Genomic DNA, 18791 nt, shown 5'->3' on the forward strand with positions numbered 1-18791 from the left:
TGGTATTCAAATAGTTTCATAGTTGGTAGGGTTGGAAGGGACCTAAGCAGATCATCTAGTCTGACCCCCTGCCACAGGCAGGAAAAGATGCTGGGGTCAAATGATAGGACATGCTGACACGTTCAAGTGTTTGTTTAATAAATTAACATATTTTGTGACTGCCCTAACAATCAGGCTATTGGCTGATCTGAGGTGGGTTTCTTGTTCAACTGGTCTTGTTGGAGCTGTTTAAGTGTGTTTTTTTTTTTTTATACATATGTAAGTGTATATTTTTATAAAATATTTAAAGTAGTCATTACAGAACTGAGCTAAAGAGTCTGCTCATCTCTCTGGTCCAACATTGTTATTTAAGTAGAACAGGTCTAATGGGAGAGAAGACAGACCCACATCAAATGCCATATAGAATGGAGACAGAATATGACAGAGATTCAAGTTTCTCCTTTACCTAATTCAGTTTCCATTCTGCCTGGTATTATGGAGTGAGTTGATTCAGAGTAAGGGTTTGAAGCTATGTCTCCTATATCTCAAGTTAGCCCTATAGCATTCTATTTCTATAGATCTCTGTGAACAAATTCAGTTTTGATAACTCAGCATTTTACAGGGAAGACCCTTAACTGGAAACAGTAAACTATTCCAAACAGTTCTAATGAATTCCATTTAGTCTCAGCTGGATAACTGTTTAAACCTTTTTCAACCCTTGGAATGTTATCATTGTGATCACGTTGACCCTAGTAAGCTGGGTGTTGTTCTCTCAGCACTGTTGTTTCACCATTTAAATTATATTGTTATTGGGAGTTTTAGACTCCACAATTAAATTAAGTTACAAACAAAGTGGAAAGAGTCCAAAGGACAGTCACAATAATTACTATATATACCAAATACAAGATGGCCCTGAATATAAGACAACCCTCAATAATTAGATTCAGTATATGGAAAAATTTATAAACGTGTTATAGTTTGCCAGGTATAGAATCTAATGGTTGGAGATTGCCTTGAATTTGTCCCCCTCCCACTGCCACAGTAGGGAAAATAACTTGGGGGATGGGGGGGGGCGGTGACAGGTAGCCTCCCTGCCCTCTGCCCACCCCACCTTCTCCATTAGTGTGGCTCGCTAATTAAAGCACCTGCCGCACATGTAATTAAAGTCCTGCAGTACGTGTAATTAAAGTCCTGCAGTACATGTAAACATACCCTATGGTACTATGAACATAAGAAGAAAAGTAGGGAGACTGAGGTTATATAGTCTAGAGAAAAGAAGACTGAGGGGAATTTGATAAACAGTCTTCAAATACAAAAAAAGGGTTATTATTAAGAGGATGGCAATACAATTATTTCTGGGCTCAAAGGGGACAGGACAAGTTGCCATTGATTTATATTTTAACAAGAACAATGCAGGCTGGATGGTTAAGAACAGCCTTCTAACTACGAGAATGGTTAAGGACCAGATTATCTACAGAGATTATGTAGAGAGATTGTGGAATTTGTCATTCAAAGCTTTTAAGTGCAGGTTGGAAAAGCCATTTGTTTGGGAAAGTTTAGTCAGGGATGATCCTCTCTTAGGCAGGGAGACAGACTAGAGCTAGAGAAAGAAGTTACACACAAACTAGTTTAAATCTGTAACAGAACAGAAGCTCAGTGCACATGAACCAGTTTCAAAATGGCTGAAACTGGTTTACAATAAACCTGGCTAAATGCAGTATCAGACTTAAACCAGTTTACACCAAATCAGTTATGAAATTTCTGTCCCTTCCTGGTTCAAGCTAAATCACAGTCCCCCAGCATCCCACCATGTTTTCCAGCCCTGGGCTGGGCTGTGCTGTTTGCTCCATAGCTGGAGCAGTGAGGGCTGGCTGACAAGGTGGGGTGGGGGAGGGGAGAGAGGGAGAGCAAGCCCAGCTGGGGATGCAGCCCAGTCTGTAAGGGGTGGGGGGCACTGCTGCCTCCAGGCAAAACCTGGCTAGGGTCTGGGGCCAGACACCAGGGGTTAAACAACCCTCCCTCTGCTCAAACTACTGCTGGCTGTGACTGTGGACTACAAATCCCAGAGGCACCTGGAAGCAGGAAAAGGAAGGGATGAGCAACCCTATAGATTCCCGCTGCTGTAATTCTGGACTGGAAATCTCAGAGACCTCAGGAGCAGCAGGAAGAGGAAGTGAACACACAGCCAGAGAGCCCTACTCTAGTGTCCCCTGGCTTCTGGCCTGAGCAACTGCAGGTATGTGGCTGCATTATCTGAATCAAAGGTCTGTTCAGTTCTGTTTCAATTTAATCTGTGCAGTTTAGACTAACCTGAAAAGACTGAATTCATTCAGCCTTGGGCTTTTTGACTGTTTGTACCTAGCTTACGTGATTTCCTGAGGCCTCTTCAATGTTTTTTTCCCCTAGGTCTATCAACAATATAGAACCTCACCTTACCTTTATTGCAAGCATCAGAATTGAACATTTTCCCTCTTTACTGGATGAAAGTTCAGATTATCTCTCCACCATTTGTTTAACTTGAAAAGATTAACAAATGTGCAATGTGAGAGTATCAGTGCAGAAGCAGTATGCTGTTTTGGCACTGGAGTGCTATTTCCATAGACTTATACTAAATGTGTTTGGCATATGAAGTGGGCTCTACAATTACTCTGAAATGTTTCAGTTTCATCATTTTCACTAGGAATGACTAACTTAAAGGGTGAATATGTATCATGTTAAAATTACCAGAGGTACTGCTCCATGCTGTATTAGTTATTTCTCAAATGGTTAACTGTCAATTATTTCTCATCTGTTAAAGTATTTCCTTTCAAAACAGCAGACACATCCTTTTTCCTATTGGAACTACAAACTTCTACCTCCAAATACCTTCTTCCACATTTTTGGAACCATCCCAATAGCAAATGATGCCAGCAATGCTACACGAGGACTATTTTATATATAAGTGAACCATCCTTCATAGAGTCCTTGGAAAACATTACAGGAACAAGCAGTCTCCACAAACATCAGCATTTAACCACCTACACACTTCACATAACTCTATATCCTGCTACCTACAAAATTATTAAACACTGACAAAATACCAGACTGGAAACCAAGATAATTTAGTGATCTCAAGAAATCATTTACATTTCTTGAAATTTCTATACCAACTTGTTTGCTATTCTTTCTAGTATCTTGCTTTGTTTGACTTGGACTATGATTGCTTCTCCTACAAAGAACAGCACTGTAATAAATTCTTCATAGACCCAAGGAGTCATTCATAGTTCTTGGCATAGTTCACAATCTCAGTGAAGATAATATGACACACTATTTATAAGTCTCCCGAGGCTTTCTTTTCATAAAAATTGTGATTAAGCAAGCTTCCAGAAAGTTCTGCAATAAAATAGCGGGTAAAAAAATTGTTGCAATGTAGAGTGCTTGTTTTCTCTCATCCTTTAATCCCCAAATAAAACTAAAAGTGATGTTTTTGCTAAAGGAAAACTACACGTAGAAGGAACCATAAAAAGCCATGCTTAGCTATAATCACTTACGAATGCACTTGAAATTTCATATGTACTTGAGAGGGTAGGTACCAAAAGAGAAAACATGCTCCCCATCCTCTGCAAAGCACAGAGTGAAACTAATCCTTTAACAGAGGGACAGATGCAAGTTGTATGTTTCATACCTAACTTAAGCCTTAAAGAATAAACATAAATGGGACTGCACAGGTCTGTGCACAGGTCTTATGCTCACAACAAACACATGGGTAGAGTGCAAGGAAGAAAACTTCCTAAGTGGTTTGTAGGTGTAGTTCCATGTAGGGTGCACTGCAGAAATGTAACCTGGGAGTTCCAAAAGTTCTGGACAGTAGTAGGACATCTGAAAGTAAAGGTCCTTTTACCCATTCACAGGTAAAAATGATTTGGGATCTCTGCTGCAAGTGGGACATCTACCAACCAGCCAGATGCATTTTAACAGTACAAGTTATCAGAATACTTCAGTCAAAGGAATAGGTATCTATCCTGCTTCCAAATGCTTTCCCCATCTAACTACCATTATTGCTTTTTTACCTAGCCCAAGCTTCAGTCAGCTTGCTCTCATCTATCCAGCATCTGGCACCACTACTTTGTTTATTTTCAGTTATAAATTCTTTTATAAACAGAACTGCTTTTCCCCCCCCCTCAATTTTGTCCTTGATGTTCAACAGCAATAATTCAGTAATTTTTATCATTAATATTCTGGGACAATCAATGGAGCTGATTTACTGAAATCTTCATCTCCTGGTTAGTGTAACACTGTGGTTACAGAACTTCCCTCTCTTGGATGAAAATTTCAGGCAAGTGGGCATTAGGTTTCTTATTCACAATATTTAATATATTACAGGACCTCTTACCTTTTATATCTATGAGAGAGAGAGAGAGAGAATAGAAAGGGAGATTGTGGAACCTAGTCACCAGTGAACTCGAGGTGCTTAGCAATCCTTGGTGAAGCTTGCATCTATAGACCCATTTTAGCTTTAGAGCTGCCTTGCATCTTTGGAGTGGCACAAGAAAGCCAGAGAATATTAACAGATCTAGACATTTGTGAATTTAAACCAATCAATTGTTTCTTATTTCCCATTTATAAACACTTCCTTCCTATTATAACACTTACAAACATTAGCTAAACATGTATAAACATTTTAATGTTAGAAACGTTTCCCATTATATAAACACGGGTGAAATGTTTGTACATAAAAATATTTCTTTTCTAGACATGCTACTCCTGATTGATTCATTCCTGGATATAATTTTCCAATTCCCCCTTCCTCCCTGAATTCAACCTATGTATTTGTATTGTTAACAATAAGAAGGACTGATGCAGATCTCATTAAGGCCAACAAAGATGACATCTAAACTGAGTCACCACACTGACATTTATTAAGTTGTAGTAATGTGAAAACTGTTGTAAAATCAGAGATACGGGACTTTGAAAGCAGTAACTAGATTACAACCATAGATCCATAAGCTTAAAAAAACTTGCTGAAAACATAAGTTTCTATATAGGTGAAACTCCTCATTGAAGTAATTTATAAGGTAAAGGTCACGCATCCCCATTTGCAAGACAGACTAAGGACTGATGTGCCTAATATACTTTCTATATTAATGCCTTCCACATACTAGCTTCCATTGTTTTTTATTAAACATTTAATATTCCATATCATCAGCAATCACAGAAAATGTGAACAAAAGAGAAAAATAAAAATATGCTATCAACAAGGACAAATATACCTTGAACATAAAAAGGACCCAACATTTAAAATATATACATTTACTTTGGCACTCAATTGTTTATTCCTTCAGTTTTAAAGTCAAGCATCAATATCTACTCACTGGGTACACTGCTGAGGAATCAACTAATAAGGTCTGCAGTAAAGTATCACCATCTACACATGCGCTGGTGTTACGGCACAGTAAATTAAGTCTGTCATGAGACAGTACTGTCAGGGACAGTATTATCTTACAGTGGAGCACTTAACTCTGCTGACACACACATGTAGATGGTGACAGAGGCTAGCTGGGGTGCTAAAGTGTGGATAGGCTACCTGCTGCCTAGCCCTGCACTTAGCACCCTCATGCCCCAGCCAGTCTCTCTGCCACCAGCTGGAGCCCAGGGTGGACCACCCAGGTCCACTGCCAACCCAGGACTGCTCCACCCTTGTTCAAACTGCAGCAAGAGCCTTGATGTCTGGACAGCTTCCCCAGGAAACAGGAAGCCTTATATAGGTAGGAGGGTCCAAATCAGAGGCCAGGAGCCCTGGTCCAATCAGGGACCAGCAGGGGGAGGCTCTTTCCCAATGGGATCTCTTTCCTTGCCATTCTACCTTCCCCCATGAGCTATGGCTTGATAGAAGGCAAAGCTGGTTCTTGATTTTTGGGCCCCAATGTTGGCAGTTTGGTACTGGGTCCTGACAGCAACAGAGCAACATTTTGCTAAATTTTTCCTTGACTTTGCTATGCTCTTGAATGAAACCATCTTGGCTTCCAGCTATACTAAATCTTATTAGAAGTATTTTTATTAAAGCATTGCCCAAATAAAAAAAAATTGGAAATATTTCATTTAGCTTCATTATTTGTGTAGGACACGCAACAGTTTCTTTTATTCACGAATGAATTCTCTGTTGCCAACAGGATAACTACAGCACTAAAGCTGGATCTGACAACCTGTCAGCAAAAAGGATAAGGCCAGATAGCCCATGTTTTACTGATCTGAGTAAATTACACACAATTAATTTTGATAACTACTAATATTAAAAGATATAATGTGTAGCTTGGGCTTAAGACAAACTCAGTTCAAACAATACTCATCCTTTCTTGCACAGTAAACTAGTCATTGTTTCAATTTAGTAATTTCCACTTTCTCCCAAACTTAGCTCTCAGTTCTAAAATTATGTCAGAGGGTTTTTTTGGGATCTAGTTCTTATGTAATACAACTTCATAGAAGCCTTCTGAAGTCAGATTTCAGCACTTCTGAACCTAAAGCAAAATCTAGTTTGACCAACCTATAAACCTTATCCTAATACTCTAAATGTCAGCTGCATTATTACTAGCAATATAAGTATTTCTTAGGAGCAACCTCCTCTCTCATTCTGCCCTGCAGAATACATAGAATGACCTTAATCAAAATGTTACTAAAGAACTAAATTAGTAAAAGCTTAAAATCCACTTTCAGTGTCATAGGATAATTTAAAAGCAAAAGGCAGCAAGGTAAGTATGGAAATAAAAGCAGTAAAAAAATATACCGACTCTTAATGCAACTTGCTGTATAATAAACTTTTTCCAAATACAGACTAAACAATGTAAATAACAGTAATAAGACAACAGTAGCTGAAGTCACTGTGATAAGCAGATGTTTAAATCTATTCTCTAGTTAGTCATGTTTGGAAAGATAAACAGCTATGAGACAGGTGGGTATTTATAGTAATATCCAACTGGTCAATAAGTACTAAGCAACACTCAGCCTTGGTATAGCGCCAATGAATTTGTACTAGGGCTGAATTAGCCTTGTATATCAGGTATTATCTCACTCCGGAAACCTTAAGATATGTCTACACGACATTCCTAGTACTCCCATGGAAGAACACTTGTACACATCAAACCTTGAAACAGAATCATTAAGCAGCTCCAGGTGGGACTGTCATGGCTGTTCTTGAGCACACGGAGACAGACATGGGCTATGGGGGGAGGGACAGGTTGTGACCTGACTGCTGTATTTCCACATTCAACACATGCAAGTATGACTAGATGGGTGGAGCTTGCTTTGGCAAGTCCCTCCCTGAAAGCTTTATGAACACAGCATAGACATACTATTCACTGCACGATTCACTAGTCCTCTCTGGAAGTGAGGTCGCAGAGGCAAGCCTGAGCTGCAAGTTACTTGTTTTATTTGAACTACAACAGTTCTCAATACTTGTCTTTTCATGCATTTTCCACAGAAGCAACAGAAACGAGTACTGTTGTTCAGCACCAGTATAAGCTTGTTTTTTCAGCTTGGCAACTGCAGACATTGTATAAGGGACAACTTCTGGGACTACTCTCAATCTGCCAGAATAGAGTGGAAATATTCCACAGATCTTTATAGTAAAATCAAGGTTAAAAACAAATTTCATCTACCAATGATTGGTTGGGGAGCTTTGCTACCACTATCTTCTTCAGCAGTTTCTGGGGTTGGATAGTTCCCCACTGGCACTGTTTTTTGTCATGATAAATCCCAAATTTCTCTTTCGATTTTCCCCTCAGTACACACTTGGCTACAATATTAACTAATATTTAATATTAGTGATAGTAGCACTCAAGAGCTACAATGAGGATTAAGACTTCTTTTTGCGCTGTCTATATAAACAGGCTCATATACCAGCAGGAACAATACCTGTCTGAAGGACTTACAGTCTCACAGTTACTAAGCTTTGCTTCCACATGTCCATCTTTTCAATTATGTTCCCCAGAACTGTATCATTAATATTGAGGATGCATTTAAAGTGCAGGAAAAACCTCATCTAAAATCACAGAAGATCCTTGTGATCCTGAACTAAACACATTTATACATGCAAATAAACAGGCTCTCCCAATTTTTCTTTCTCGGTTTAAGATTATTAAACTATATAGTGTGTATCAATTTAGCAATGTATGCCAGAAATTGACTTCTTCTTATGTAATGTTTACAACCCATGGGAAGCGCCTTTTACACTCTCCATCAATAGTAGGGACTCGCTACAACCACTGTGTCCTATTTTTGGGCGCCATATCTTTTTTTAAAGTGTGAACGCATTGAAGACAGTCCAAAGAAGAACAACAATTATCAGAGGTGTAGGAACCAAGATATATGAACAAGGTTAGAAGAACCAGATTATCAAATCTAGCAAAGAAATATCCAAATGGTGATTATTTAACTGTCTGCAAATACAGAAAGGTGATTAGGGAAGGTGATCAATTGTTCTCTATGTCAAGTGGGAGTAAGACAAAGAGTATTGGGCTCAAATAGAAGTAATAATAATAGCACCACCACCCATAATTATAAGTATAGTTAATCACTAGTTACCTAGAGAGGTTACAGAATCTCTGTCAATGGAAGTTTAAGTGCAGGTTCGAGACAGGATAGTTTAGACAAAGATGATCCTGTCTTATGCAGGGGGTTGATAGATCTCCTTAAGTCCCCCCCCAGCCCTATTTTTCCATGATTCCAGAAAAGGAAAATCACCAACATTACCACCAGCATACATAGTCGAAGCTTTCTTACTGAATGGCAGCTCTGTTAGCTGATACTCTTGCAAAAGTTTGGATTTTCTGGATATGCAGTGTCAACATTTTATATTATTTAGTTTAGTAATGGTCCTTAATGGTCCCTAGATTTGGTATAAACTGGGAGGTGCAAGACAAAAGTCACTAGCTTTGCAGGTCTACAGGATTCATTCATAGGTTTGTTCCCAAGCTAAGCATTCACCTTTCCAGAGATATGTATATAAAACCAGTGGCACAGAGAGGGGGGGAAATTCACATTTATGAGCACTTTAATATTTGAACAGTTCTTTGAAGATATAATCACCTTTTCTGTGCTTTTCTACAGGTGGTCAGAAGGCTTTGAGAGCCTTTGTGAAAAATCAAGAGTTCAATAAAATGTTGCAGCCAGCATGTGGTCTTTGAAAATGCAGTTGTACACATCTCCTAAGCACAGAATGTGGTGAAGGGATGCTGGATAACTGTCAAAAAGGCCAGCAGCCTTTTCAAAGGATCTATGATCTGGTTGCTGCCTCCCACTGGCTTAGCTCACATGTAGCCAGTCAGTCAGCAATGCTTGCTGAAATGCGCTTAACTGCAACCCTTGGTTGGGGGCCACAATTTCAATGAGGGGGAGTATAGAATTATCTCTTCTTCAATAGCGTATTTAAATATAAGCTTTTTTGAAAAGAACTGTCCTCATCAGATGAATTCTCTTGGTTCTAAAATACTGAACTAATACATTACAGAGGTCAGAAACCTTACTGTTCTTTGCTCAAATGCTGTTGACCTTGAAGGTTAAATCAGTCTATATAGCAACACTCCTAAGCAAAGTGTGTTGATAATGGCAAAATGACACTTGAAATAAGGTTGTCAAAATGAAAAATGGAAGAAGCTTCCTCCCTGTGGGTTTTATTAAAATTGAATGTTGCATGGTCAGCTTTATTACGGACAACAATTTATCTCATCAACGTAAGCAGCCATGTTTTCCATCCAGGTCGTACTACCTAATGTCACTTGCTCTTTCCATGGTGTAACATTTTAAGCCAGAGGTGAGGGGGTGGCAAACAAAACCAGATTCTACATCATTTTACAAAAGGTACAATGTAGTTTTCTTAGGAATAAGAAAAAAATCCCTACAATAACATGCATGCAGAAAACTTGGTAAGTTCCCATGAAATAAGTGGCTAAAGTTCTTCAGTGAAGAAAGTAATGGGTGACAAAATGTACTTTGAGTGAGTCAGTGTTGGGGATGTGGTATAAATGATACTGATCACCCACAAGCCTGCTGAGGCTGCAAGTGGCGGGGGGGGGGGGTGAGAGAGAAGAAAAAGTGAACTTTCAGCACTTTTCTTTCAGAGAAGACTAGTAATGTTATTCTCTTCATGATGAGAATGACTCCTGCATTCCTTCTTCATTTCCACTAGAAGAGATGGTTTCAGGACTAAAAAAAAGGCAGAAGAGTTGAACTTAAAAGGAAATAAAATTAACAATAGTACAAATATGGGACATAGCAGGGCTCTGTTGATTTCACATTTTCTACCAACTCCTACTTTAGAGGCAGCATTTGAATCATGTCATTTCAACCAAAAGTCTTCAAAGCATCAGAAAACGTCTCTGATACATAAATGAGCGTGGCAGTAAAGATGCAGAGATGCTGCTACCAGGAAATGTGACATAAAAGGAATCTTAAAGGAATGAAAGAGAAGAATCTATTGGGGGAGAGAGGCAAAGGGGGAGCAGTAACACCAATGTAAAAGCAAATATAAGACACTTTACCTAACAAAAGGCAACTGAAAACCTCCTCTAGAAGTGCCACGTACACCATAAGCCTATTAGCAAGGCAGAAGCAAATGAATGGGAAAGAATAGGTTCCTGAACGTTCTCCTATACATGAAACCAGCCAGACGCTACCCACACTATCCTGTTGTGAATATAGAAACCACTGCCCATTTTCATACTATGCAATTTTAATTCTGTAACCAACTCTACAAAACACAAGACTACTTAGTTTTTCCACTCATATCTTCCTGCTCCAGAATACAGCTGGCTAGAATTACACGATGCATCCAAAGAACAGCACACATTTTAACTAAATCATCGTGCAACGCCCATGCACACACTGGGTTGTGTTGCGTAGTGTAGTGTAGTGTAGGGGGTGTGTGTGTGTGAGAGAGAGAGAGAGAGAGAGAGAGAGCTGAAAATTGTGTCTAAGGTGCTTGCTGAATGCTGTGAAGATTAGACCAGGTGTTTCTTATAATTTGTTCATGTATTATAAGTTATTTGTTGCCGCTAAGAGCCTAATTAAAGTTAAAGAGTAATGAGGCCTTGATGCTTAGTAAATGAGTAGTGATGCTTAGTAAATTTAGCAAAGCCTTGTATAAGTAGTAATTTAGGCCTTGTGGCATAGTTAAAATTAACCTTACCAGAACAATGCAAAGGCTTGTATTGCTATTGGTCAGTCCTAAGAAGAGTTGTAGTGAGAGAAATCGGAATGGCTGTACATTATCAGCATAGCTCAGAAGTTATAAATTAGCTAGCACATCTGGAAATCATTAGAAGGGAGATGCAGCTCTGTGAGAGAATCTACTGATTTAAAGTTAGCTGTTGACCTGGTTTCAGTGAGCCTGTGGATCGAGGAGCCCGAGGAGTGAATACCAGGGTCCTTCCCAATACCCCTCAGACAACGCTGATCAGGGATGCCTGACTTCGCTGAGCTTTGCTGAAGAGGAACTTGTCATATATCAGGCATCAGAGGGGACTGCCAATAAGTTGCTGACACGAATTATTCTCGTCTGTCATTGTTGCCATATTATATTATGCGTAGTTGTGTGTTTGTTAAGTCAATAAACCTTTCTACCCCGGACCACTCTCTCAACCCTGAACCCTCTGCTGGTGGCTGGGACAGGCACGCACTTTTGTCCAACTGAAAATACACACAGCATCTCCTTGGAAAAGATTGTCACTCCTTGTACATTCTTCCAGCAGCATCCTGACTGCTTGTGCCCTGTGCTGGTAGAAAGCCAGTCCCTCTGCTGTGACTAAAATCTATCCCTGGTTTGCCAAAGTTGTAGATAACAGCTCAGCCTAACCCTGTGTTCAGAATTAACTTGTGTTCTTCACCTAACCATTAACAGATTATGAGACACACACAAATTAAAAACAACAACAACAAAAAAAAACCAAACGTGATTTTTTTTCACTGCTAATATTCTTGGCTCATGACTTGTTTCAGTTGTATCACAGTCCCAGTTCTTATGACGAACATTAACATTTATAGCAGTCATTTCAATTTTATTATACAAACTGCAAAAGTATAAAAGGAATTAACAACTGTCTCTGCTGTTAAACCAGTCATTTAAATTATCCATATTAATTTCCATTAAAAATATACAACTCCTTTCCCATATCCTTACCAAATAATACAGAATACATATTATTATGCATCTGCATTTCTATTTTTAGCCTTTTCATGGTTTATAAATCACTCATTCTGTGCATGTGTGGTTTATAACCCTTTAGCAAAAATGCCGCTTTTCCGTGGTGCATTATATCCTTTCAATTAATAGCCTGCTATGTATCTATATACACACACAACCATGCATGGGTATACAGTCTATATGTACATTTATGTACTCTTATGTGTACATATATGCATATACACATATAACTGTTTCTTTTAGAATTAGAGACCGATTTTCTCACAGCAGAATTATATTATTTTTTCACACCATCCGCCAACCTCTGCAGCTGAAAAACATTGCTCAGCTGATGAAATAAGGTATCATTTCAAATCAGAAAATTAATTGACTGGAAAAATTACCGGCTTAACTTTCAAGGTACTAAGCATCTCTAGACCAAAAACTGAAAGCATTCAGCCCCCTCTAAAAGAATCAGGATATCATTTACTAATTTATTTTGATTTTAAGTATATACACACCCTCATCCATCCACACCTCACAAAACTAATTTACCTAACTGTTATCTATTAAATATGGAAAGATTGAGATATGGTGATGGAGACCTACATACCCATGACCTGAATTATGTCTATACCCTTCACGAAGCATCATATTTAATTGTGCCCATAAAAAGCTATATCTTGAGAACACAAAAGCAGGCATAAATAAAAATTGTGAATTACTTTCTCAATGGATGGTATGTTAGGACTTTCTGCTGTTGAGCTTTACTATTAGTTCTGTGGAGCAGTTTCCGTCCTTTTTTCACCAGCACCTTAGAAAAATATGCCAATAAGGGATATGACATAGTAAATGAAGTACTTCTCAGATACATGTGAACTTCTAAAGGTTTATTCTGCAACTCCTTTGAGAACCCAACTTAAAAAAGAAAAATTGTATTGATTTGCAAAGAATTCTGCTGATGATTACTCACTTGCCCAACCTTCTCATTACTATTAAAATATAATCATTAGATATGTAATTTATACATGAAAGCAAGAAGAGACAATTTCTCAGACTCATACAGAATACATTTCAGATTTAGCACTGAATTTTCTTATAGGAAAGAAGTATGAAGAGATGCCCACTTCCTCCAAAAGAGAAAGTTAAATGTTTCTAACTGCCTAACCTGTCCTTATACAGTAATTCCTGTACACATTTATAGGACATAAAAGAAATATATAAATGCAATTCTGTTGAACAGACAGAATTAGAGCTTTGGCTTAAGATGAAAGACCAATTTGCTGGTAAGCAGAACAGCTGTTCTGATTTTATTTTATGCTGGTAAGAGAGAGCAGAAAAATATCAAACAATTGTTCATTCAAATTTTTGAAGATGTTTCATGTACCACGTTGTGTTCAGTAATTTTCTTAATTTTTTTTTTACTTTAACTTGAATAAAGGATGAAACTCCACCAATTTTCTCCAGGTTTGGTGCAACAATTGAAGTCAAACACCTGTGAACATTTAAGGGCAACATTCTATTTACATTGTTTCTGATCATGTTACTTTTCTGTGGTCTTTCAAAGGATCTTGTTAGTTTAATGAAATTCAATAAGGCAACAGTTATTTTATTTGGTCTTGCAGCTGATTAAATTGATGAGCTACCACCTATTTCTCAGTTTGGTACATTTCCTTTAGGGGATTATTGTTAGTGTACTAGGTTTTGTGTTCTTTTTTTTATTAAAATAGTCAGGCATGTTCTGTGGCACCTGATGACACGCACAACAAATCTCTTGATGGTCTGAAGTAAGCTTAAGGGTAAAGCAAAATTGATTCTGACAAATGTAAAGAAGATCAAACACCGTATAAAAAACTGTTGCACAGCCTAATGCCACAAATGTCTGGTACAACTTCAAGAAGATAACGGAGTAGGAGGACAGGCAAGAGAGAACTGTATAAAGTAGTATGTACTCAGGGCTGGTAAAATAGTGTTGTTCATTTATGCACATCTTGGACTAGATCACAAGCAGCCCTGAATGGGTATGTAAGGTACAGCCTTCCCCACACAGACACACACATATACACGCCCCTTTTCGCCCTCCCAGAGCTACCAGAGTTTCAGATTTTCTGCTCAAACTCATATAGGACTTCTATAGTTCTAAAATGCACAGGGTAAAAGTGGGGTCATAATTCTCCCCTCATATCCCAGCCAGAACAGCTGAATTACTAGTGAGAGAAAAATCACTCATACTGGGATCATTAAAAGTGTAACGAAGAAATACTTTTTAATTCTCTAAGGAAGCCTGGGAAATCTGTATTGCAATGATTGTTGGAAGAGAGGGAACTCATAGAATGCCATAGGGAAACATCAGGTTTAAAGTCAAATACACATAGGCAGTAGAAGCTTCTTAAAGAATGAACTTAGACATAATGAAACCCTTTACTTGATCAAACAAAACAAGAGTTTTTCCAAAACATTTCATTGTGCAAAGCTGCCCTCTGAAAGACAGACTTTCCTAGGGGAAAGTTTCAGTGCACACATATGTATACAACTGTCACCAAACACCCCTATATTTTTCCCAACCAGTATATAAATTTAAGTATGTTGCATATTCTACACTTATGGATGTCACCCAGCTCGCTGATGGCTCATCATTTTTGGTAACTAAGATGGCATGGCAAACAACCAAAAGGAGGAAAGAAGCTGTTTAAGAGTAGTGTTACACATATGCTACTATGCTGTAGGGTGTTACGATGTTTGTATTGTCAATCACATACATATCACCCAATACTAAACTTTTGTTCCATCATTTATGAATGACAGTCAGCCCAAATTGGTGTCACTAAAACTTTTTAGCTGTGCCTGAGTTTCTTGCATCTGCTGTTCTGCTATGTTAAGTCAGGAAACAGTTATTCCTCAAATTCTATCACTCAGGTAAGCAATGGGATAAAACAGCCACATGCGTGAAGGAGCATCAACAGCACAGGCTGTTTCTGAGAGGTCATTAGCATAGTAGACCATTTTGTTTTGTGGTTGGCCAGCTTTGTTGGTTAATGCACACATGTGAAGAACCACTGTCCTTACAACATTAAGGTACAGTATGTCCCAAGAAATAAGGATAATTGCAAGCATAGGGAATGGAATTCTTACTGGCCTATACTGGCCACCTGAGGAGAGAGTTAGGGATGAAAATTCTTGCACCTTTTAGGCTACCTGCTCACACCTCTATTCCTAAGTCAGCATATGTGATATAAGCTTTGCATGAAATTTACTCTTTGCTACTGCTTTCCTCTTGTTTTAAATGTATTTGCAACTTTAAAATTACTAACAAATTCAGTCAAATAACTCTGAGTAGGTATAGTTTCCCATGAGCCATGATACAGAACTCACCCATCAATCCCAGACAGCAGGAAGGGAGTACTCCCTGCCCTGTCCACTGTAACCAGATTTTTCCATTCAAGAGGCCACCACCTCAAGGATGATTTATCCTATCCAGTAGAAGGTCCTCTTCCAACCTATGGGTTCAGATTTCTGTGCCTCAAAATACAAGTCTTGAAGCTGGTCAATGTTCTTCTATAAATTTGTAATTTTCATGGCCAGAGTAAAAGGTAAAGTGATGAAATAGTTATTAAGGGTCAAGTCTCAAGAGAGGAAAGATGGATTTTCAGTTCCAGATTTCCATAAAGCTTCTTCACTTTTATTGAATTATACAGGTGCTGTCTAACTCCAAGAACCATTTTATATATAGCACAACAAATTCTGTAGTCCTAGTCCTTACTCTTTTCATCTAGGGCTTGGTCCTAGATGAAGTCAATGTGAATTGTAGCAAGGTCTTCAGCTGGTGTTGGATCAGGCCACCGACCTTTAATCAAGCAATTTCCTATTTATTTTATTGGGTATTTTGCTTAAGTAAGAACTTTGAAACTTGGCCCTATGTTAGCAATGAACAAATTATTCAGCTTTTTGTCATTGGGACTGCAGGTTTTATTATAATCAATTTTGTTGTTTTCTTCAGCACATGAATAATCAATAGCTAATGTAAATTGAATGAGCTCACTTTCCTCAAGCTCCTGCTCAGCTACAGCAAAAAAAAAAAAGCTGGTGTTCTGGTCTGTCAGTTGAAGCCACAGCTAGTCTCTCTTACTTTTACCTGTGACCTAGATAACAATGTAAGGGGGGGGAGGAGGAGGGGAAACAAACCAATAGGCATGATCAGCATGGAAATAAAATTAGTTCTCTTCTGCATTATGATTCAGGTCTCAGTGATTTTTAAGATATAAGGAGAATCCCAATAAATATCCTTATCTTAGATTAGTACTGAACAGCTAGAGGGGCACATGTTTCTACAAGACATGATGTGATCTTTTAGGGGGCCCAATGGCACATCATCATTTCATAACAACTTCCCCAGTATGAAGAATGAAATTCATCCCTGTGTAACAGAACCAAAATCAATGCAAGCACATGAGGCCCTAAATCTAAGCCTGAACTAACATTACCCCTGCACAGATAATTTCTGAAGATGAACTCTCTTCTAATAGGATAGACTCTTGATAACAGTAGTCCTAGTGATGCCAAAAGGAAACAGAGCTGTAAAGTCACAAGATATTTTTCAGTTTTCTTCAAACTGCATTTATGTTGTTCTTGAAACCAACTAAGAGTTAAAAAAAAATTGCCATCCATATACACAGTACCCTGACAGATGTCCTTGCTTTCATCCCACATGCTATTTATCATTAAAAAAAAAAATATTAAGAAGGTAAAAGATTGAAATTGGTAAAAAACAAAATGATTGCTTCAGTTTATGTTCTTATACTGCAGCTCTCCTTATTTATAAAGGCCAATTAAAAAAACTATTTGAAACCAAATGACTTAGTTCTGATTTGCATTAATACATCAGATGGACAGACGATAAAAAAGACAGATGCACAGGGTTTAGGTTCAGGTTTCCTAAAAACAAAAACAAAGGCATTTTGAAATCTCATTTTGATTTCATTTTAACAAAAAAAATTCTTTGCTCATTTTGCAAAAACTCAGGCTTCAAAGTTGTAACTGGGACAATCTCCAAGCCAAAGTGGTTCAGATCCAGAATCTGCCATTTCACATGGGCCAGGGAAAGGATACTTTGGACAAAAGGTTCCTGATTTGTTTTCTTTTTCTTTAGACATAGATTATTTTAAAGAATGAAGACAATGATCGATTCAAATCCTAGACTCTGAGTGGTGAATTAGAGTTATATCAACTCTTGTAGGTTAGTGATCTCAGTCAATTTGCTAATGCAGAGAAATCTTTATCATAAAAGCCTACCATCAAGCTGAGGGAGGAAATGAACTGGCAATGATTCTGAATCATGCCTGCATTGCCACCTTAATTCCTTCAAAAGTTTAAAAGGTGACAAACAGATTCCTGAAGTCCAAATGCAAACAATGCATTTGTTCAGGGCATTTGACCAATATATTAGAACAGGGCTATCCAAGTGGCAACCTATAGGCACAAAGGCACAAAGGGTTAATCTGTGGTCCCTACACTTCTGCTCTGAGCACCACTGTCTCCCTACCATTGTAGCTGGAACCTCTGGCACCTCCCCTCCCTCTGCTGGCTTCCACTGCCAGCACTAGTATCCAGCCACCACCACTGCTGCTCCTGCTGCCCACCTGTGGCACAGCATGGGCAAAGCCCTGCCTTCTATCAAACATTAACAAGCCACATCTCTATATGCCAGAGAAAGCCCAAAGGCTGTAGGTTGCCAACCCTTAGTTTACAGGAAAAGCAGCTCACATTTTTATCTCACTAAATATATAACATGGATTATTATAATACAAAACTAGAATTGGCAAAGTATAACATCTGAAACTATATCCATGCCTATTCTACTCAGCTGTCATGAACAGAAAAGTCAACTCCTGAATGTATTTAATTTATGAATTTCCACTTAATCATGGTTTCACTGTTACTTTATTCCTACAAAAAGTCACAAGGTGACAGACTTACTGCTGAAGTCCATTTACAAAACAGTGCATTTGTTCAGATCATTTAGCCAATATATCAGAACATGGCTGTTCAACTGGCAGTGGACAAGTGGAGGGTAGTAGTAGGTATAGCTAGAGTATACCACCTTTATAATGTGGATAGGGTTCTCCATATATTTATGGATAGAATCAACAGGAACAGAGTTGCCAGATTTGTATTTATGCAAGTTTATTGTCTAGAAAATCTAACACAAAGCTCATGGAGGGTCTGGAGAAACTATCTTGGCTTATAAGCAGGATAACTGGCTGCAGATGGACTATTTCACAGCTCGCTCATGGGTATAAAGCAATGCTATTCCACCCCAGTCCCAAGCAGTTCAGTGTGCATGAAAGCTATGTCACTTGGTGCATTACCATCAAAAAGAATGGCACATTCTATGGAACCTTGAACAGGCCTCTAATTATTTAACAAAGTCTGATTAGGCAAGACCGTTTATTCTACACAAGTGCATGTGTAAAACCATCCATTTCTTTAAGTCAGATAATAGTTTTCCCAGTGAAGTGAGGTTTTACTTAATACTGTTCAATAAAACAGACCATTTGATATGACTAAACATTACACAACACCATTTTTCATTCAAAATGACAGAAACCAGGAAAAGTTCTCTAAAGACTCATACAAGCTCCTGCTCAGCTGCAGTCAAAAAAAA

At 38.4% G+C, this 18791-nt stretch overlaps 1 protein-coding gene across 2 annotated transcripts in view; it reads right to left on the reverse strand.

Moving 5' to 3' along the window:
- CERS6 (ceramide synthase 6) overlaps window positions 1–18791 on the reverse strand; it is a 219689-nt gene that overhangs the window by 78078 nt on the left and 122820 nt on the right. The gene's annotated exons all lie outside the window — the stretch shown is intronic.

The sequence above is a fragment of the Crocodylus porosus genome, unplaced genomic scaffold (assembly GCF_001723895.1).
Source record: "Crocodylus porosus isolate Cpor-Errol unplaced genomic scaffold, CroPor_comp1, whole genome shotgun sequence".
In the NCBI taxonomy this organism is placed as follows: domain Eukaryota; kingdom Metazoa; phylum Chordata; order Crocodylia; family Crocodylidae; genus Crocodylus; species Crocodylus porosus.